This window comes from Gracilinanus agilis, chromosome 4 (genome assembly GCF_016433145.1).
Source record: "Gracilinanus agilis isolate LMUSP501 chromosome 4, AgileGrace, whole genome shotgun sequence".
Classification (NCBI taxonomy): domain Eukaryota; kingdom Metazoa; phylum Chordata; class Mammalia; order Didelphimorphia; family Didelphidae; genus Gracilinanus; species Gracilinanus agilis.
Genome location: NC_058133.1, coordinates 350,024,039 through 350,047,282, shown reverse-complemented (window position 1 = coordinate 350,047,282; position 23,244 = coordinate 350,024,039). Strand labels below are relative to the sequence as shown.

The 23,244-nt window shown below is 34.4% G+C and overlaps 1 protein-coding gene across 1 annotated transcript in view; it reads right to left on the bottom strand.

Annotated features, from left to right (window-relative positions):
- The window catches only part of GRIK2 (glutamate ionotropic receptor kainate type subunit 2), a 767,698-nt gene that overhangs the window by 18,106 nt on the left and 726,348 nt on the right, over window positions 1-23,244 (bottom strand). The window lies entirely within an intron of this gene.

Sequence of the window (23,244 nt, the reverse complement as noted above, 5' to 3'; positions counted from 1 at the left end):
ATATGGGAGTCCCCAAAGGAGCTTTTGAGGTCTTTTTTCTCATTCCTATCCACGATCTCTCCCTGGTGTGTCATTCACTTCCATACTTATGACTACTTTATGCATTTGTCTTTCAGATCTCTCCTCTTTACCTCTCTTTTGAGAAACAGATCCTTGTCACAATCCAGATGTCCCATTGGCACCTCAAATTCAATATTTCCCAAACTGAAATTATTAGAATTATCCTGAAGGGTTTTTTTCCCTTAGTCTTAATTATTTCTATCTATTATTCACCCAATTTTCCATTTCTGTTATTAAAAACCATAGACTTATATGTGATTATTTCCTTTTTCTTACCTACCATATCCAATCAGTGATCATGTCACTGATTTCAATGCATGATGTCTTAAATGATTTTTCTCCTCTATATTCTTACCTCAATCCCTTTAGTATTAGCCCTTGTGATCATCCAGATGAACTACTGAAATATCATCCTCCCAGCCTTTTAATTTTAATGTCTCTATTCAATTGCTTATACCAGTAGTTCCCAAACTTTTTTGACCTACTGCCCCGTTTCCAGAAAAAATATTACTTAGCCCCCTGGAAATTAATTTTTTTTTAATTTTAATAGCAATTAATAGGAAAGATAAATGCACCTGTGGCCATCACCACTCTCCTGGATTGCTGAAGCATCCATCAGAGGGCAGTAGTGCCCACTTTGGGAATCACTGGCTTATACCAATACCAGACTAACCTTTTAGAAATAACTTATGGTGTTATTCTTCTAAATATCTATATATTCTCCTTTATGTTATTTTCATATATCTTTGGTTGCTCTCTTTTGCCTGATGAGTAATATTCAACTGCTTTTTGCTTGGCCTACAAACTCTCTGAAACATGCTGACACTCTAAATTTTCAGACATAAATCATGTTATACCACTATATTTTCTGTTTCACGAAAATAAAATTATTTTGCTGTCCCTTTAACATGCTTTGTGATTTTCAACTTCTGCCTCAATCACATTATTATTTATAGCTAGAAACTAATTATTTCCCTATTTCTGATTTTTAAAATCATGCTTTAAAATCCAAGTCAAATGCCACTTTTTTTTAGAAAACTTTATTTTCTCATACCAATGAGCAGAAACCTTTGGTCTTGCACATTAACATTACAACTATATGATATTTCATTGTATTATATGTTTGTAGTGCAGTTATTTCCTTATTTAAATTTTATATCTTTGCCAGCACCTAGAATAGTTATTTATATAAAGTCAGTATTTAATTTGAACATATGTTTAATGAATGAATGAATGAATGAACATTTCATGATCAATCCCATTATATAGGGAAAGAGCTTTGATTCTAACTGAAGAAACAAGTTCAAATCCCACAAGTCAGCATAAATTCTGACAAAGACAAACTGATAATTCAGAACTTGTGTTTGCTGTTTATAATTCATGGCAACCCTGTTTAGCTTATGAAGAAGTCATCAGGGTTTTTATTTATCACTATATTCTAAAGGGTAGAAGCAAATAAATGATAAGAATGCATGTCAATTATTATATATGCACTAATTAATATCTTTAAATACTAGAGATTCCTTCATACTTCTTTCATGTAATTCAAATTTGTGGGAGCTCTCCTTGCCTTTAGTTAAATAAGACCCACAATATCATACTACTTCTAGGCAGTGATATCATTACAGTGAACTGATAATATGATTGGATTTTAAATAGTAAGGAAATGTGTTTTCTTTTTAAAATTTAATTTAATTTTTCTTAGGGAATATATCATCATAGGGAGAGAGAAATATAATGGAAAATAAAATGTATTTAGAATTGGAGCTCCTGGTTTCAAACCTAAGCTATGCTAATGGAGTGATTTTGAGTTAAGTTACTTAGTCTTGGTACCAAAAGGTGAGCCTGGTCTTTGAGGTCTTCTCTGACTATAAATGTTTTCCTTTGATTCTGTAGATATTCAAAATGTTATGTGCTGACATGTGGTTTGTGGTCATCAGAATAAAAAAAAAAGCTATGGAATATCAGAAAAGCTTTTTATATTATTTTCAAGAAGGTTGAAGAAAGTGGAAATAAAAGTTGCATATATCCTACCCCATGTGGCTCCTCTATACTGCCTTGTCTATATTTTTCTAGCCCTATTTTCTCTACAAAGCAGTGCCAGTCAACAAATATATTGAAAACATGGATGATTTTTAAATTGTACACAAACCTGATGTAGAAAACAGAACAGATTTATTAATGGTACTGCTGAAAATTTTGCTTCTTTGTACTGGCTGCAATAAGACAAATTCAGACGTGTTTACTGGTCAAGAATACACAACTCTGCAGGAAAAACTCAAGAATCACAGGGGGCCAATAGCAGCTGGGCAGGGTTAGAGGCCTTGAGGCTAACTAGCTTTCCTCTCTCCACTCCCACAGCTAGAATGCTCCTTTAATTTAATCCATTGTCTGCTCTGAAAAGGGCAAGGGATATTCTGCTTAGAAAAGTCTGTATGTGCAGTGAAAATTGGTGTTTCACAGTAGAAAAGAAGGGTTTTGTTGTGAACTGGTGGAGTGAAGAATTAGAGAGGGAAATAAACCTTTGAAAATTATCTTCTTAAAATGTGTGTGTGTGTGTGATTTGAGTGTGCACATCACACATTTCTTTGAGGGAGAAATATGTGAAGAAAGCAGGGATATGAGTAAATACTGCAATCTTATGAGACCACACTAGTATGAGATTAATTTTCTTATGAGACTGTTTAGTACATGTTATCCTCCTATTATATGATGATTCCCTATTGCCTCCAGGAGAGCATAAAAGCCCCTTTAGTTTAAAAAATATTCCATTAGACAATAGGAATCCAAATGCTAGTTCTGTGGCTATAGACCCAATGTTGAACAAGTTACTTAACTAACCTTTCTCTTTTATGAAATGAAGGGATTCTACTATATAGTAGAACTATCATCCTACTTCTAGATAATGACTTATAAGGTCTATTCCTACTCTAAATTCTATAATGATTAATCTGGCAGGTAAGAGCAAACACAAACTAAGTTTTATCTGTCTTTCACATTTTCCCCCTAAACAAACCTAGTAGCCTCAAATGAGGTTTCCAGTTCCACTTATAGTTTTCTCCCTTCCAGCTATCTTCCAGTCTCCTTTCCATTTATTTAAGTTCTACTACATCTTTTAAGTTTCACCTTTTCTACAAATCCTTCCTCCAGGACTCATGGAAACTTAGATTTAGAGCTAGAATGAACCTTAAAAATCCCTAAGCACAAGACCCTTATTTTACATGAGTAAAGAAAGGTACAGGAAAGTGAAGTGAGTTGCCCAGAGTCACCTAGCTAGTAAGTTATCACAGCTGAGATTCAAGCTCAAATCTTCCTCACTTCATTATGCTTTTGTTTTTGCCTTTTGTGATCACTTGTTCCTCTAAATTACCATTTTACTTATACCAACAGTGCTTTGGTATTTAACTTAGGTTACTTTATAATTGTCTAGGAAACATATGATTGCAAAAGGACGTGGGCCAGTCATATAGTGATAGGAGGAATTGCAAAGCTGCTTCCCATAAAATATTAAAAGACTTAAAGGCAGGTCTTAAGTCTGTTAAGGCATTTAACTAGCTTGGGCAAGATATTAGCCCAGTTTGCCTCAGTTTCCCCATGGAAAATGAACTAGAGAAGGAAATGGCAAACCCCTCAAGTATTTTTGCCAAAAAAAAATCCAACTCCAAATGGGGTCATGAAGAGTCTGGGTTGTCATCTCCACCACCAGAGGAGGGCCCACGTGGGTGAAATCACAGATGAATTAAAGCAGTGCCAACCTACTACCATGAATGATTTCCATGTACACTCTGTCATTACCCCCCAACTAAATGGCAAGCTTCTTAATAAGAAGGGCCAAGTTATTGTCTCCCAAGTGTTTAGTAGATATATTAGACACTCAATAAATGTTTGTTGAAGAGCATTCTAATTCACTGATGATGAGCACAAATTTATTAACATGTTACTAAGTTTCTATTGTCCTATCAAGAGCTGTCCATTTACAGGATCATAGATTTTGAGCAGGAAGGGAACTTACAAATTGTTTAATCCAATTAGCTCCTTTAACAGATTAGGAAATTATGACCTAAAGAGCTTAAATTCACCCAACGTCACATGAGATAGTATGAAATATGAGATATGTATGAAACAAAGCTTGGAGCAGCTAGATAGTATAGTTAATAGAATCCTGGACTTGGAGCCAGGAAGACTTGATATCAAAGGCTGCCTCATACAGTTATTAATTTTGTGATCCTAAGCAATTAACTCAATCTGTCTGCTTCAGTTTCCTCATTTATAAAACGAGAATAAAAATAATATCTATCTCTCAGACCTGCTCTGAGGATCAAATGAGATAATATTTATAAAGAAACTATTATGTAGGTACTTAATAACTTTCTTTGCTTCCTCTCATTTACATACTGGGGATAATAATAGCATCTACCTTTCATGGTAGGTGTGAGACTCAAATGAGACCATATATATAAAGTGTGTTGGAAACCTCAAAGTGCTATATAATGCTAGCTTTTATCATTTATTTTTATTAAAATTTAGTTTCCAATTCCAAACTCAACATTTTGAAGTGCACCTTTCTTTCCCTAATTCAGTGGAATCCAGATACGGATCGTTCACCACATCTTATTTTGACTTCTACTGACCAGAGATATGGTCACTTTTTTTTTTTAGTCTATTAATCATCTGCTGAGTCATGCATTTTCCTTATAAAATGAAGATGCTTTGAAATTACAGCCTCACTTCAGTTCTAATAGAAAAGTCTTCTTTTTCCCCCATCTGTCCTTCTGAAAAAAAGCCAACTCCACCATCTCTGCAATAACTCTTGCAGTGACAGGACTTGTAAGAATGACAATGTCTGGCTGATAAAGCTTGATGTGGTTGCTTTTCTGGAGGTGTGATTACCAAGCATGACTTCACAGGGTGGTTACTTGGAAAGCAGACTTGCAAGTATGTACCAAGTTGGGAGTGGGCCAAGTAATATTTTGTGCCAGCTCATTTCTGTTCCCTGGCTATGCTGAAAGAATCACCATTTTTTATTGCTAGCCTGTCATCCCTACTGAACTGCAGAAGTATTCCAATGTCTTCAATAATGCTATTTTTTTTGCCTTACATTCTCAATAATAAAAGACCTCCAAACTTAAGGAAATGTGCAATGGGTGCAACTTGATCCTTTGCCAGGTGCTCTTACTAGTCCCACTGTGGCTTGTGAATATCATAATTTGCCATTGTGAGTAAAGTCTGGCACTCCTGCTATATTCCCATGAAATAAACTACTAATGTTTTCTGTCTGATGTTCTATTTGAATAAATCTGACATCAATGATACCCCTCATTTTCTGGGGGTTGAAGCAACATGATAGCAATTTGAAAATAGAAATTGGAATGTGGAATTGGTGAGAGTATATTGTGGGTAAGCACTAAGAAACAAGATATGTTTTACTTCCTAATTATACTCCATTATCATTTTAATTGTAGGAAATAAGAAACTGATTAAAATAATAATGAATTCTCATTTCTTTGTTATGCCATGGGAAAGTCATGTTATTTTTTTTAATGTGGGTACTGGTTTCATTCCTATGTCAACCATGTAAAGAGAAAATTTGTAGGACAATCTCAGTTATTAAAAAAAATAAAGGCCCAGAGGAGGTTTTACTCCTCCCTGTGGTTTGAATCATTAAAGACTTAACTTTAATGCGGGGAATAGGGTATGAATATGAATCAATCAGTCATTTAGCATTCATTAAATGTTTACTGTTTCTCAAGGACCATACTAAGCACTATGGATATCAAAAAACAAAGCAGTTAATAGTCTCAAGGGGCTCAAATTTGAATGGAAGAGACCATTTGTAAATAATTAGATACATATATAATATGCACCAAGCAGATAGAAAGGAATTCTGAGAGAGGGAGGGCACTAGTGACTCTTTTAGGGACAATGAAAGACATCTGACAGAGAGTGGGTAGGGTTTGAGTTGAGTCTTAAAAGAAGCCAGGAATTCTAGAAGATGGAAATAAGGAGAAAGAGTCTTCCAAGCACTGGGGACAAGCTTACACAGGCAGTGACATGGGAGATGGAGTATCTTGTTTGAGAATAGCAAATAGGTTAATACAGCTGAATCTCAAAGTGTGGAAAAGTATAAGGACAGAAATATAGGAAAAGACTTGCTTTTTAAGAATGTTAAATGCCAAAAAAGTGGACTTTATATTTGTTCTTATAGGCAGTAGGGAAAGACTGACGTTTATTGAGTAGGAGGTGATATGACCAAAATTGTATGAAAACTTATTGTTGTAGCTGAAAAAAAGGCTGGTTTGGAATGAGGAGAGAGACTTGAAGCCTGGAGACCAATCAGGAGACTCTAGTCTAGGTCTATAATAGTCCAGGTTTGAGGTGACAAGTTCTGGAATTATGGTAGTAGATGAGTAAGCAGAAGGAAGTAGATATATAATGTGAGTGAGAAATCCTCTAACCATTTATGAGGTTTAGATTTTAATTAGCAGAAGTATTGAGGTAACATAATTGTAATTCTAACTAAGATAGTTAAATAATGTCAGTATAAATGATAATTTTACTAGGTCTTTGTGATTATTTTAGTATAAGTATTAAGGTTTTGAACTAAGTAAATAACTGTTTTAGCATAAGTAATCATTGTTAGCAAGGCCTGAGTTTTGGTCCTTAGCCTTCAAATCTGTTACATTATGCACCCTCAGCAATAATTATGGTCTTGAACTTGTGATCAATATACATCTCTAGTCCTGACCCAGAGTTCAAAGCCTGATACCACCCAGCACCACCCACTCTTATCAATTACATCATCAGTTCAGGCTCCCCAGCTTTCCCTTTTGTCTATCAAGAGACTTGCAAGTCATCATCAAGTGGCTTCTTCTATTGATGAGAAGTATTTCCTGATTACTTCAACCAAGCCACATCTCTCTACTTTTATCACTATCCTGAATTATTTTTAAACTGGTATATAAGCTGTCTAATTCTTTGGTCATAAGAGAAGTCTTCTCACAAGGCTCTGGGTCTTTTGATCTTGACCCGAAGTCCAGCTTTATTATGAGACTGGCCCTCTCTCAATAAACCTATTTCTTTTCAGCTTGGAGACTTTGATTCTCTCATTTGTATTTTTGTGCTTAGAAATTACACAAAAGTACAAGAGTTGTTGTGAAGGTAGAAACAATATTTGCCAAAAAATTAGATATGTAAAGAGTGTTTCTGTGCCCAGTAAGCTCCTATTTGCAATATTTTCAAGGATGCCAGGAAGTGCAAAGGGTTGGGGGAGTGAGGGGATGCTGAAATGCTAGATACTTGATGACAGATTTAGCTGTGCTGCAGACATCAAGGCTGAATCGAGAAGAGGGATTTGTTATATACCAACCCATAAAAACCTCATGGATAGCATCAGTGTGTGTGCTATGGTCCACAGGGTTACAAAGAGTCAGACTCAACAATGTGTCTGACATTGTGTTAAGCTCTCTACAAATAGTATCTCTTTTGATTTTCATAACAACCTGAGAAGTAAGTGTTATTGTTATCATTCCTATTTTTACACTTGAAGCAAATAATAGTTAAGTGACTTGTTCAGGGTGTCATAGCTAGTAAGTGGGATTTGAATTCAAGCTGTATTTACACTCAAGTCTTCCTGATTCCAGGCTCAGCCTTTTATCTTTTGAGCCACCTAGCTACCTGGAGTGATAAATATAAGGTCTCTTTAGGAAAGAGACATATAAATGTAAACTACGTGAGCCTTCCTACTTGTTAGAGAATACCAATCTTAAAAATATATAGATCTAGACATGTTTAAGATAAACCAAGTGTTTGTTGCAAAGTCCTTTTATATTCTTGCTGCAAATAATATATTTTACAAGTAATTTTCACAGATTAATATCACAGTTTAGCCTTGAAGTCATACTCAACCCCATTCTCTCCCTCATTCCCCTTCTGTCAACGAAGTTACCACATTTCTTCAATTGTGCTTCTATGAAATGCCTTAAAAATGCCCTCACATGGCCACCACTGCAGTTCCATCCTTTGCCACATCTAATCCAGCTTGTAACAAACAAGTCTTTCTAATTTCCAGACGATCCTCTACTTAAGAGCAAAAATAATAACACAGGTCAGTTTCCTGCTCTAGAATCTTCAGTGACTTTTAGAATAAACTACAAACTCCTCAGATATTTGAGACTTCCATAGACTGGCTTCATCCACCTGTCCAGACTCCTTCATGTCCTCTATGCTCCATCCAAAACAGCCCCACTTATTCACTGAAATTGCCATTACATCTCCTACTGATATGTGCTTTTGAAAGCTGCCAAACAAGCCTGGAATATTCTCCCTCTTTGCTTTTATCTCTCCAAAGCCTTAGCTTCTCTAAGACTCATTTCATATACCATCTCCTTTAGACAAATTGTCCTGCTTCTGCTGTTAAGTCCCCTTGATTTATTAGAATTATTCTGTATATTTTTATGTTTGTATATTATATCTTCCTCTTCCCAGGTGATGAATGAATTTCTTCAGGTCAGAGATTAATCTTGGGCTTCATTTTGTTTTGTTTTTATATCCCCCACACTTAGCAAAGGGTTTGATACATAGTTGTCATATTAACAATCAAAATATTCTTCAGGTTTAGGTTAATACTGAAGGTTCCGCTACATCTCATTCAACTAAAAAGAAATGAGTTGCTAGGATACCAACTACATGGTACTACCATATAGAGATGATTCCTTCGAACAACTGACACAAGGTTCTTGGTGAGCAGAAAATATCCTTAAAAAGCTTATTTGGTATATTCAACTTATATACATTGATGGCAGGTGTCACATGAAGTTTCTGAACTGAAAATAAAATATATTTTATAGAATGCTTTCATTATTGGAACCTATCTTTCAAAGACTTAGGTAGGTAAATGTTAGGCATAATAATTTGATCTTATAATTTATTTTGTATAAGAACATCTTCCAATTTTAGTTAAATAAAACTAAAAATCTTGAGTATTAGAGAAATAATATATTTTCTTTCTATATTGTATACTTATGTACTCATTTTGATCAGATATTTAATCAGTTAAGTAAAAACTAGTTTGAATTGAGCAGACTATTGCTGATTGGATTTTCAGGAACATTCACCTAAAATAGTACGATAATTTCTGTAGGGGAAAAAAACAACACATCTCTTCATATCATTGCAACTCCATCACTAACCATAGCACTAAAAACAAAATAGATATCATAATATTTTACTGACTTTTAAGATGTGGCTCTTGGTTAGACCCTAGAATCACAGGCAATAGGGAATTACTAAAGGCTTTGGAGCAGAGAAATGATATATGTATAAGGAACTATGCACATATGATATTGTTCTGGAAGCTGGATAAACAATAGATTTGAGGAAGAAGAGAGTGGAGATCAGGAAAAGTGCTAGAAGTTTGGGAATTAATAAAGTAGTCCGGATAAATAATGACAGCTATTCCTACTAGAATGAAAGCAATGAAATAAAAAAGAAAAGGGGTGTGTATATAAGAGCTATTACAAAAGTACAATTGGCAAGACTTGGTCATTAATAAGAAATGAGAGGTGAGAGAAAAAGACAAATCGAAGACAATCCCAAACATCTGAACTTGGATGATAAAATGAAGGATGGTGCCACTGACAAAAATAGTGAAATCTAAAGAAGAAAACAGATATTTGAGGGGATGTTCTGGTTGTGAATTATAAACTTTAAAATATTCTGAATTCAAAGTGGGATATATAGATGAAAATGTCATTTAGACATTTTAAAATGCAGATCTATAACTCAAGAGTAAAGAGCTAAGGACTGGGCAAATAGATTACTATTCATCTCAAAAAATCTGATAGTTTTAACCAATGGAGAAAGAAATGAAATGGTCAAGGGAGAGAAAAAAATAAGACTAAGATAACAATTTTGTGAATGAACCACAAAAAAATGCATAAAGTGTTGAAAAGTAAAACTCCAAGTGAGTGATAACAATTAAGACAAAGAACAGAAAATTTAAACATGACTAATGATTTCCAAACATATACTATATTACAAAACAGATTTTGTCACATGGAGTTATGAACTCTCTGAAGATTAATCATTTTTTAAACCTTTGTATCACTAATACCTAGCACAGTGTCAGGCACATAGTAGGTGTTGAATAAACGCATGTTGAATTAAATTAACTAGTACTGTGATTAGCTCTGAGTCTTTCTTCCTCTTTAATCCTGGAAAAGCCATATAAATTTCCCAGGTATCAGTTTCATCTCTCAGTTAAGGAGTCTGGACTAGCTACTAAAAAACTGCTGTGGTGACTTTTCAGGTGTAGATCTGTGTTCCTATGATCCTATAATTTCTCGATATATGACTCTTTGTGTATTTTCACCTCAATTTATTGTTCATTAGGGATGTAGTATGGCCTAGTGGAAAAATCTTGAAATTAAAAATACTTGAATTTAAGTCTTGTCTCTCACATATACTATGTAAATGACAATTGACAAATTACCACCAGTCAAATCTCTAAGGCTGTAAGTGGTAGATTGGAATTGGTAGACAGATTTTTTTATACATAAAGAGTTTCTTGTACTGATGAACTCAAAAGTTCTACCTTCCCACAAAGTAGCATTTTATTTGAAAGAAATGTTTCTATTACTTTTAATCTTGGTCAGCCAATGAATATTTTAAAGCTTACTTAGACATTACTTGATGTAGTTTGGCATAAGTATTTAGCCTTCAGTTTTCATCTCTCCATGTTGCCTGTTATATTATTTTCTAATTTCTTATATCAACCTTCATGGAAAATTTGATATTAATGCCTGTTTCCCTTGTTTGCCTTATGAACTGTGTCTGAATGAAATGAATAGTTTAAAAACAGATCATATAAAAAGTTTAATGTTTTGGAAAGACCTATATGAAATTATAAAGAGTAAAATGAGTAGAACCAAGAAAACAATTATATATAATGTGTGTATATATATATGTATTTGTATATATATAGCTACAGAAATATTGTTTGAAGAATAACTTGTGTACATCCACTTCCAAAGAAAGAACTGATAAACAAAAAAATAATTGTTTACATATTTATATCTTTTCATCAAATGATTCTTTCTCCAGGATGGGGAGGGGAGGGAGAATTTTAATATAACAAACAAGGTAATTAATTTAAAATATTTATACTGTTAATTTTGACTAAGGGACCAAATATGATCTACACTATCTCAAATAAGATTTTCATTTTAAGACATAGTCAAACTTAATTTTATGTGAAGTCTAAGTGCATGTAGATTACTTCTAAATTCAAATACTGAGTATTATTTTATGATACTGATTAACAAGGAATTGATTTATTCACTATAATGATTGTATAATATTATATGATATGTACAATAATAATTGAGCAGTTGGAGTAGCAAGGCACTCCCTCTGGGCTGCAGCCCTCACCCCGGGATCCCAGCAACCACCTTTGTCTCAGTACAGTAGGTGGGGGAAGGGTCCTAGGACCTTCCTTCTTCCTTTTCCTTATACCTAAGAATCCAACCTTCTCTACATGCCTTTTAACTTGAATCAAGCTCTGTCTTGGCTCTGTCCTCTTTTAGGATTTGGTTTTGGGTCCACCTCAAAGCTGTTTGTTTTTGATTGGTGCTGAAGAGTTTTCACGGAGGACTCAAATTTTGCTGTTTCTAAGCCACCATCTAAGCCAGCATTTTAGAAACCATGATATGGTAGAATGATCATAGGACAAGAAGCTAGAAAACTTGAATTCTGCCTGTTCTGCAGAAAGAAACCTTCAATAAATCACTTAGCCTGTATGAGTCTCAGTTGCTCATGATAAGTGACTTGATGATAAGGCTTTATCTACCCTTCAGGGTCCTTATGAAGACCAAATAAGATTATGGAGATAGTGGAGTCAGGAAGTCTTGAGTTTAAATCCAGTCTCCGGAATACTGTTTACTGGGGTAGTGGCAGTGGCAGATCAAGCCAAGGAAGCAAAGAAGAAAATACCTGCCAATCTCCCTCCAAATGACTACAAAAGAGCAAAAATGCCTCAAAACAAATACTGTACCAATAGAATAAGGAATAAGGCAGTGTTCTGGCCCAGAACAATGTGGAGAGACAGCAAGGAGGACTCATCTCACTGGAGTACAAGGAAGAAACACTGAACAAGCCTCAGTAGAACTTAGCCACAATATAGCATGAGTAGTAAGAGAAAGAGACCTGCCTTGGTTTAGCCTAAATCCAACCTCAGACACTTCTTAGTTATGTGACCCTGGGCAAGTCATTTATCCTCGATTTGCCTCAGTTTCCCCATCTATAAAATGGGAGAATTAGTTCACCTATCTCCTAGGGTTATGTGAGGATCAAATGAAATGATAACTGCAAAGCAATTAGCACAGTCCTAGCCCATAGCAAGCAAACAGCAATACCTTAATGTTAGCTATAATGATGATGTTGACAATTATAAATATTCTATTGTTTAGACTTAAATTTTCATATTTTTACAGCACTAGGTGATATTCAGTATAGTTATTTTATATTAAGAAAACACCTCCACTTTGTCTTTTTGCCTACATCATTAGAACAAACCCCAAAACATATCAAGTTTCATTTGTTTTACTAGCTCAACATTTTTCTTTTATTTTGCTTCTAACCACTAGAAAGGCACAAAAGTTACAAATGAAATGAACATTGAACACTGTTTTTTTACTTCTTGTAAATGCTTATTGATGAGTGAATGGCTCTTTTAAAAGGTTTCACAGCAAGTTATTGAGCTCTAAAGTTGCTGCAGAGTTCACTGAAATTGTCCTAACCATGCTGTGGTCATCTCTCATTTTTTCCTGTCAAAGCTTTTCTTACTTTCAGCCCTTGTTTCTGCAGTCTGAAATCAATTAAAAGGTCAGAAGGAAAAGTAATTTTTGCATCCTCCTTTATGGAAATATTTTGTGCATCCTGGAGTCACTGCCCAGTCCCTGAACATCATATTTAAATGCCTTCTATCTCAAGCTATCACTCTAGTCTTGATATTTCTCTTTCCATTTTGAATGTAACAAGTTGCTTTTAACTAATGAAGCATATTTTATTCATGTTCTCATTTTTAATGCTCATTACTATTCTGTGTTTTTATGGTTTTTATGCTCCCTACATCTATGTAGGATGATTAAAACTCTCTCTCACACACACACACACACACTCACACACACACGGACACCCCCTCCCCATATTATATATATATATATATATGTGTGTGTGTGTGTGTGTGTGTGTGTGTGTGTGTGTGTGTGTGTGTGTGTGTGTATGCATATACATATATATTATTTGCTTTAAAATACATTTCTGAATCTTTTACTTACGATACTATTTTGTTTTTAGGACATTTTACATGATTATGCTGGCTCTGTGGCTTCATGAGTCACTTTACTTTTATGGTCCACAGTTCTTTCTTTTGTGAAAAGATGCAGCTGCCTACCCTAGATAAACTCTAATGTCCTTTCCAGCTCTGAAATTCTGTGGTTCTATGATGTTAGGGAAGAGAATTGACTCAAAAAATGAGATTTTTCCCAATCTGTCTTCCCATTTTAGTTATATGGCAAATTCTTTTTTTAAAACTATCTGGATTGAGTTGAAAGGGATAGTAATAGAGTCCAACCCCTTCATCTTAGAGATAAAGAAATTGAGGGGAAAAGAGCTTAATTAATTTTCCCTAGGTCAGAAGTGGAATTGGAACCCAGGGAACTGTGAACACTTTCTTTATATTCCATTGACTTATTATTAGTGCTTATCATCTTCTAACAGGTTTTTCTAAACCATTACTTTCCATCTTAGAATCAATCAGCACTGGTTTTAAGGTAGAAGAGCAGTATAGGCTAGGCAATAGAGGTTATGTGACTTACCCAGGGTCACACAGTTAGGGAGTATCTGAGGCTATATTTAAACACAGAACCTCCTCTCTTTAGTTCTGTTTCTCAATGCACTAAGTCATCTTTCTCATCCCTCAGTCGGATTTGTATATGGATTTAAGTGATGCTCTCATATTGTTATGGAATTTGGTGGGGATATTTTTATGATCTTACTTTAAGATGGTCCAATTGAATAATATAGAGAGCTTTATATTACTTTCCTTGGTGTAGGCTATAAGTAATCAATTATTTAGTTTTTTCAGGCTTACCACTTTTCTAGTCATCTCTGTAGACTTTGGAATAAGAGTCTCTCAGCCTGCATTAATGCCAAATTGTTGTTTTAAGGAACTTTAGTTCTAACCTTACTAAACGAAACTGAAAAACCTATCAAATTTTCAAAGATCTAGCCAAAAATCTATTTCCTTTGAATCACTGAATGTAATGCTGCAATAGAGCTATGATTTTATCATAAAATCAAAAGATTTCAGAATTGGAAGGAATCTCAGTAACTAGTCTAAACCATATATGAATAAAATTCCTTATTACATTATGGAAACATGCTCTCTTTGAATACACTTTTACAGGATACTAAAAAGATTCAAGATCTCTGAGATAATAGCAGATTTTTTTAAAGAAGAGATATTCACCTGAAATATAAAAATGGGTATCAGAATAATTTCTAAATTGCATAGAATGAAACTCAGCAGTTTTGTTAATATTCTGCATTTACTACTTAGAAATTTACTGAAACAGAAAATAGAGAAAGAGTGGATAAATATTAGCAACAAAAAACAGAACTATTTTTTCTGTTGCTGACATTTTATATGCAGTCAATTGGAATACATTTAGTAAACACCTACTACATGCTTAAGTACCTCACTACAATCCTACTACATATAATCCAAGTGACCCTCAAGTCTTTATCTGAATATCTTCAATGAGATATGTGTCTATGTGTCAAGAATTAGCTTATTGAAGACCTCCAGTAAGTGGGAACATTGGTTTTAGGAAAGTACTAATTGTTAGGATGGATTTAGTTATTTTGTTTTTTCCTTTAGAAGCCTAAATTTAACCCTTTACTACGTCTTGTAATAGGGGAATTAAGCAAGTAGGGTAATAATAAGGGTCTAAAGGCAGGTAAGGGGAATAGGCTAGAGGTAATAAGGGAATAGTCAGGTAAAGTTGTAATAGGGGACAAGGCACCGTGGATAGGGGTTTGTGGATCCCTAAGGCAGTAAAGTGGATAAGGAGGATATAATAGTGGAGCAAAGGGAGACACAGACTGGGTTCACAGGTTTGAGACAGAAACACTGAAGGGAAATAGACTGAGCCCTTCAGGTAGGAAGGGCACTTCTACAGCCAAATGTTAGGGCCAGCCAGAAATGGCTTGAAAATGGCTTTCAGTTTCTCAGGTTCACAAAGGAAGAGTCCAGAGGAAGTATAGGGATTACCACTTCCTCTCAAAATGGACATCTCCAATTCCCTCAGGACCCAGAGAGAATATTATTCCTTTCTCCCCTTCTCCCTCTCTTATCAATCAATTACTGAATTAGCCAAAGGTTTGATTAAGTGACAAACAGGGTATATTGAGTTTCAGGGTTGATTGTAAAGGTCAGAGGGATACAAGGTAACTCTAACAGCCGCCTAGGGAAAGCTTCAGGTGGGGGAGGGAAACAGGAATGTGAGACTGAGAAAGGACCTGCCTAACCCAGCCCAGAGAGGTTTTGTTGCCTAAAAGGGGTAGGAAAGTTGGATACAATGATTCAAGAGATAATTTGTATCCAGGGAAGCCCTACTTGACTACTGGGAAACTAAATCTACAAAGTTTGAAAACCACCCAGATCCACCCTCCTTACAAAAACCCACAGAAATTCAGGAAGGGAAAGTGATGATTTGGAATAGGAAAGGTCAGGGAAATCCAAAGGGAATAGCTAAGCTAACAAATCTTAAGAGAAAAGCTGCAGAAATAAAGGCTAGGTTACAGTCCAGAGATAGAGCTCAGTTGACCCTCCTACTCTCATCCAGTCTCCAGCATCAACTGCCACTAGTCAGGGTTCTAAACCCTTTTCAACTGTCAGAAATTCTGCAGTAAGGCTCTGCAGGGTTAATTGCACCCTCTGCACTACATTCTACTTATTATTCCTATTACTGCCATCTGGAGGCAAAATAAAAATGTAATCTTTCATCCACACAATAAGTTTTCAAATACTTTAAGATGGGGATTATGTTCTCCCTGAGATTTCTCTTCTCTAGGCTAACTATCCTTAGTCCTTTAACTTTTTTTTTAACATGGCAAGGACTAAAAGAACTTCATAATTGCCTTTCTATAGATGCTTTCTCAGTTATAAATTTTCTTCCAAAAATATGAGTATTCTCTCATTTTTGGAAACTCCATGTGTTAGGATATGTCCTCTACTTGAATAAATCACAACTACTCTAGAACTCATCCTATGCAATACTGGAGATCTTTCAGGGAATTATGAATTCATAAGGGTATGGGCCACAGCGAAACAGCATTTGTGAAATCTGCTTGTTGTTTTCTTTCATAGCATGACTAATATGGAAATAAGTTTTGCATAATGACACAAATTGCTTGCCTTTTTAAGGAGGGAGGAGCAGAGGAAGAGAAGATTAGTTGGAACCCAACATTTTAAAAGGTGAATATTAAGAACTATTTTCATGTAATTGGTAAAAATAAAATATTACTAAAGAAAAAACACTAAAAATAAAGCCTACATGTTCCTTACTAACAGATTCCCTTCCTGCTTTTAAATTTATATGACATTAAGATTTATAATAATTCAGATGAGAAGTAACATGATGTAGTTGACAGAGAGCTAGCCTCAGGACCTGAAAAATGTGGGTTCAAGTTCTATCTCTAGTACACTGTGGATACATGGTGCTGGGCAAGTTATTTAAACTTTCAGTGACCCAGCAATTTTCTAAGACTATGAGTTATAGAGAAGATATCTATTGCTTTGGTAGAGGGAGTTTCCTCACCTAGGAGTTTCCTATGACAATAGATCCAATCCTTTTACCTATTTAGAATACATATCTTCATGTGGCATTCTTGATGGACTACAGAGCACCTAGTTGAGGCATATGTAGAAGCAAGAGGAAATTCTCTTACTTTCATGTCACTGCATAGCTTGGCTATTATTTTAATTAAGAGTGAAAGATGTTACATCAATGAATTTCTTTTAAATAAAACCTCTTTTAATTCTGTTATCTGTGATGCATTTGCCTAAATTGGTGTGTAATCATTTTCCACCAAGATTAATTCCAGGCTAACACAAAAGCATTAAGAGCTAACAAAATCTGGGATTTGTCAGAGACTAATTCAAGTAAATTGATGAAATGTAGATTAATATCTACTTTCAAAGCCAATAACTCTGGTTTTGAACAGAGTTTGTTTCTCTCTTCTGTAAATGGGTCTTTTGATGCATTATGGAAACACCCTCTACTTGACACTTTTGCAGGCTGCTTAGAAGAGTCAAGGGTATCTAAATTGTACAGTGAATATAGCACTGGAGTCTGAAAAGTTTGAGTTCATATCCTGCTTCAGACACTTACAAACTTGGTGGCTCTGGAAAAATTATTTAATCCTTTTTGTCTCATTTCCTCATCTGTAAAATGAGGTGGAGAAGGAAATGGTAAACCATTCCAAAAAGGAGTCAAAAAGAGCTGGAAATGACTGAAAGATTACCAAATAACAACAACAATAGAAAATTCAAGTTCTGAGACAATATCAGGTCTGCTTAAATAAGAGATCTAGAGTATACAAAGCACAACAGAAACATTTGCAAATTGCATAGGATGAATCTCGGCAGTTGTCTTTTATTCATCCTTTGCATTTTTTGTCTAAGTGCCATCTGACTAATACAGATAAATGAGGGAAAGGTGGATGAGCATTAGCAACAACTAGTGGAATTACACTTTTTTTTTGTTTCTGCATTTTATATGTAGTCAATCGACATGCGTTTATAAAAAACTTCCTCCATTTCTAGCATTCTAATAGGTGCTACAGATATAAATTCAAAAGTTAAATGTTTGTTGATGCCTGGGGGTTTACATTCTATTAAACTAAAGATGAACATCATGGTATAAAATGATATATAATAGAAGCTCAAATCAATGTGGCAGTCAACTTCCCTTAAAAAGTGGTTAGATCAAAACGTTGAAGCCATTAACAGAGAAGAAAATAATTTATCCTGGAAAGGCTAACTGTATTACCATGAATATATTGCCATATTTGAATTGGAACTTCAATGCACCTGGGAATCTAGCACTCACATTTCATTTGAGAGGCTTAACAGCACAGCAGAAATTGTCCTGAAGTTGGAATCAACAGACCTATATTCAATTATGGCTCTAAATAAACATTTTGGAGGTTGATAATCCTTATCTGTAAGATATGGATATAAAATGCCTGGCACTATGTTTCTTTCCATCTCTAAATCTCATGATTCTTAGGTGGCTTGAGATTTCTAATTCATGTTCAGAGTTGTACATAAATAGGTTTACAAGTTGCATAATTGTTTAGATGAAATGCTTTTAAATAATCATTTGATTTGTCAAGCAAAATTTGTGAAAGAAAAGTTTTTCTCTAGATAAAAAAAATACACCTACTTCCTCTTCAAGTCCCACATCTTCCCTATCTCCTTTGATCTCTAACATCTCCTCCAAAAAGCACTTAAAAGTTGAATCAGACCAGTAAGAACATGGTTGACTTATTTTGTAGCCCTAGATAATTAAGAGCTTTGTAATGTCTGCTCTTCCTTTATTTGTAGGGATTTTTTTTCCTTCTCAACTTCATTTTAAGATCACTGACAGCAGGAACTGTTATGCATCTTGTGCCCATGTTCCATAATACTGAATACATACAAGATGCTAAAATATTTGTTGAATATTTAAAATTTAAATATAGATATAGCTTTCATCCTGGAATCCAAAGATTTGGGTTCTAGATCTAGCACTTACTGCTCTGTGACTTTGGGAAATTCACTCTACTTCTTAAAGCCTCAGCTTCATTATGTAAAATTTGATAGGACTAGAAAATGTCCAAAGTCCATTTTACCTCCAAAATTTTATAATTCTCTGCCATTGGCTGATTATGAACAAAGGGAATTAAATTATAGATAATTACTTTAAAATTAAAGTTATTCAATTAATAAGAAAGTACTTTCAGATTATTTTTTATTTTTATGTCCTATGGCATAAGTACCCTGTAATAATGATTGCTATGGTCCTTTTCCATTGATTCTATAATTATGGTCATTATTTTTGCCTAGGTTTAACCTGCTTGAAACTGAATGTAGAATCTTAACTTGACTTTCACGTAGTTTTCTATTGTCAGGGTAAAAATAACCCCTCTCTTAGCTTCATTTGCCTCATCTATAATATGCAGGGTGGGGCAGTTGAGATAATCTTTAAAAGTATTCCATCCCAACTCTAAAATTCAGTGATGTAGTATTCTTAGAATGAAGAGATAATTCCCCAACTGTGTCTTACACTTTCACTTATTTTGAAAATTAACCAAGGCATGTGTTTGTGACAATGTTTTCTTTTGGAGACTAGATCCCTTTTTATTTGGCTTAAAAAATAAATTTCTTTTGAAGGAAGCATATCAGACCCAAAATGTTAACTAAGTTACCCATCTCAACTATTTGCAAGTCAAATATATTATAACTAACTGTTTCAAAAAGAATCCTATGTGAGCTTGGATCCCAAAAGACTAAAATTTATAATGACACAAAGCCTAGTATTTAACTATCTTTCCCCTTCCCCCAATTCCCTATCACCCCAGGGATAAATTGCTTTTATTGAACCATAAAATGATTTTATTTTTTAAAAAATCTTTCAAATTTAAAAATTTAAACATAGCAATACAAAATCATTTCCCCAGCATTTAAAGAATTCTGCTCGTGTGATAAAAGAATGGAATTCATTTTTATCCAAGGTTTGACCTGTAGAAGGATACATAATTTGCATCCATTTTGTGCATTATGTTCAACTAATGAAGACAAATGTATTCATTCATTTTAGAGCAACTGAAGAACTGAAGGCCAGCAGTTTTATGCATATATAATGATGAATATTACAGAGCTTATTATGTGATGGATTAGGAATATTGGAGATGGACTGTGAGCAAAGAAGGGGAAAAATTGCTTCTCCTACTGACTTCTATTTTTATAAACACTGTCATTTATCTTAAACAAATCGCATGACTCTTCTTTTACCAATTATAAGTCTTTCAGAATCAAATAATGAGGAAACTACAGTTATATTGCATGCTTAAAAAGACAAAACTGGATAAAATTTCAAGTTGCTTGTATACTATATATTTCTAATTGTTCATCTTTTAATTTACTTTTCCCTCACTCATGTATATACATTTTTATACAACTTATGCAAATATACAAGTATATGTATAAATACATACATATATATGTATATTTAAGTAAGTCTATTTGAAGAAATATAGACAGTTTTAGATATAATGATTTCCCTCCCAGGAGAAGAAATTCTGTCTACTAATATAACTAGGAACTTTCTCTACAACTTAAAATCTTAAAGTAAAGAATATAGCACTGAAAATAAGTCATTTGGTCAGGGTCACAGAACAGTGTATCAAAAGCTAGTCTTTGCTTTAAAGCTTCAAAGCTACACTTTTCTTTCTATCTTTCTCCCTCTCCTGCCTCTCTGTATCTCTCTCTGTTTTATATCTCTCTTTTTTCTTTCCCTCAATTAAAAAAAATATGTGAAAATTCTAAAGTTCCCAATACAAATGATTTTCCTAGTAGAATTGCAATCATAAGCCATTAGACAGGATTCTGGCAGTTATCTTTAAGAATTGAGCTATTTTTCATTGAAAATTATTTTTTAAAGTAAAATTTTATATCAATGTGAATATTTATAGACAAAAGGATAGATTACTCAGTTGTAAAACCCTAACTTTGATAATAACAAATAATATTTTTTTGGGGGGGAATACCTTGCTTGAATAAAACTTCATGCTTATAATATCTTTAAAAGTATTTTCATTAGTAATATTTGCTTCACTTTTCAAACCTTTCTTCCCCTTGAATTTTTTCCTAAGGAAAGAAAAATAAAATGACACTAAACCGGAACAAAATAGCAGCCACAAGCCTGGATGTTTTTTTCCCATGCTGTGGCTTTCCTGCCAGCACATGGCCTGCTGGGCCTTCCTGCCCTGCTCCACAAAGTGGTACATATAATCAACATTGGAGATGGAGAGAATAAATAGGCTTTTAACACTGGCAATCAGAAAGAGGGAAGCAATGCTGCAGAAAACATCATTAGGTAGCAATGTTCCCTTTTCTGATAAAATAGATTATTGCCTATGGTGAAGCAAAGAAACCGCACTTCCGTGGCTTCGTTTTAAATACTCCTTAATGGAAACTGCTGTGATTTGCCATTCTCCTCTCACCAACCTGATTTTTTTTTCTTTATCCTTCTTTCCAAATGTAAGGTAATGCAAAGTTCAGTTAACTCATTAGGAATCAGAACACATATGTCTTTGACAAACTACCAAAACAGTAAATGCGTCTTATTTATAAAAGGTGGGGAAAGATCCTTATAGGCTTAAAACTCTGGAAGGAATTTAATATTGCCCAAACATAATTAAACTAGCTGATGCTTACCCAATATTTACCTTCCTAGTATTTGTTGCTGATTACTCCACTAAGGTGTTTTGGTGTAAACAGAACCTCCCTAATTAAATAGTTTGCCTCTGACACATTCCCTTTTCCAGCAAAACAGCAATGAGACTCACACTCCCATTGATGAATTGTGATGACACATACACTAAATGAATCACACAGAAAAAATTACAGTACATAACTAAACCCTGGCAGCCAAAACTACACTTAGCCTTTACTAATAAGCCAAAGGAGGAGGATAAAAATTGAACAAGTTTGTTGATTTTTATTTCACTTTATTCTGATTTTCCTTTCAAAAGATTTATATTTTAAAAAAGCCTCCTCTTGACCCTAAAGACGCAGAACATGGTGCAGTGGAAAGAACCCTGAGCTTCAAGACAGAGGACTTCAGTTAGAATCTCAGCAACTTTACATCTTTATCTGTGTCACCTTAGAAAAGTCACTTCTCCCTGGACCTTCAGTTTTTTCATTTGTAAAATTAGGGTGTTGTAATTGATAACTTCTAGAATTTTCTTTCCAGCTCTAGATCTATGATCCTAAAACTTGACATCATGGACATTACACTAAAATAGAGCTCTTCACATTTCCCACGTTGGCAAAGTCTGAGAATTCTATTCCAATCTATTCAGAAGAGGAATTTGTGAGATTCAGTCTTCCAGGAATTGGTTCCAACTTTGTCATCATCCAGACCTGTACAGCAGATTCATTTTTGATGAGGGAGAAGAAGAAAAATCTTACTGTGTTCTCCTTTAATAAAAATATTGTTTTCAAATCTCCCTCCTGCCCTATTCCTGGGTGAGGAAAAAAAAACAGTGTGATGCAGTAGGAATAGTATTTCTTTTTTAGCCAGAAGAAGATCTTATTTTCTATCCTGGTAGTGTAACTTACTACTTGTGTTATTGTTGTGGAGTTGTTACAGTGGTATCTGATTCTTCATGATCCCACTGGGATTATATTGACAAATACAATGAAGTGATTTACCATTTTTTTCAGCTCATGTTTTCAGCTGAGAATCTGACATAAACAAGGTGAGGTGACTTGATCAAGGTAACACAGCTGGTAAATGTCTGAGGTCAGATATAAACTCAGGAAAATGAATCTTCATAATTCCAGGCTCAGCACGTTTATTCACTGCACCATCGAGCTGATTTTGTATGGTCTTGGCAAATCATTTAATTTCTGTAAGCCTTAGTTTTTACCTCTCTAAATTAGGATGTTGGATTAAGAAGTGTCTAATTTCTTTCTCATTTTTAAATGAACTCTATAGGCTTTAAGAGGAAAAAAAACAGATGATAATATTTATTGAGTATAATTGGTCAGAGTATGCTGACAGAATATTTGGCAGCTATAGATTATTCTGTTTGCCTAAAGATTTTTTTGTTTTATTTTTTTAAATCAAGTATCTCATACTCAACTACTATAGAACTGCATGGTATTGTGCTTATTAATGGCATAGCCAAATATAAATAATTCATGAAGTCATATTTCTAGCAGAGGTATGAAATAGCAGATCATAAATTATTGCCTGAAACCTTTTTCTCTGCAGTGAAGTCTTTAATTTAAGGGAGTGGAGTGTGAAATACCTTTTTCTAGATCACACTTCTTTGATGAAATTTTACGAA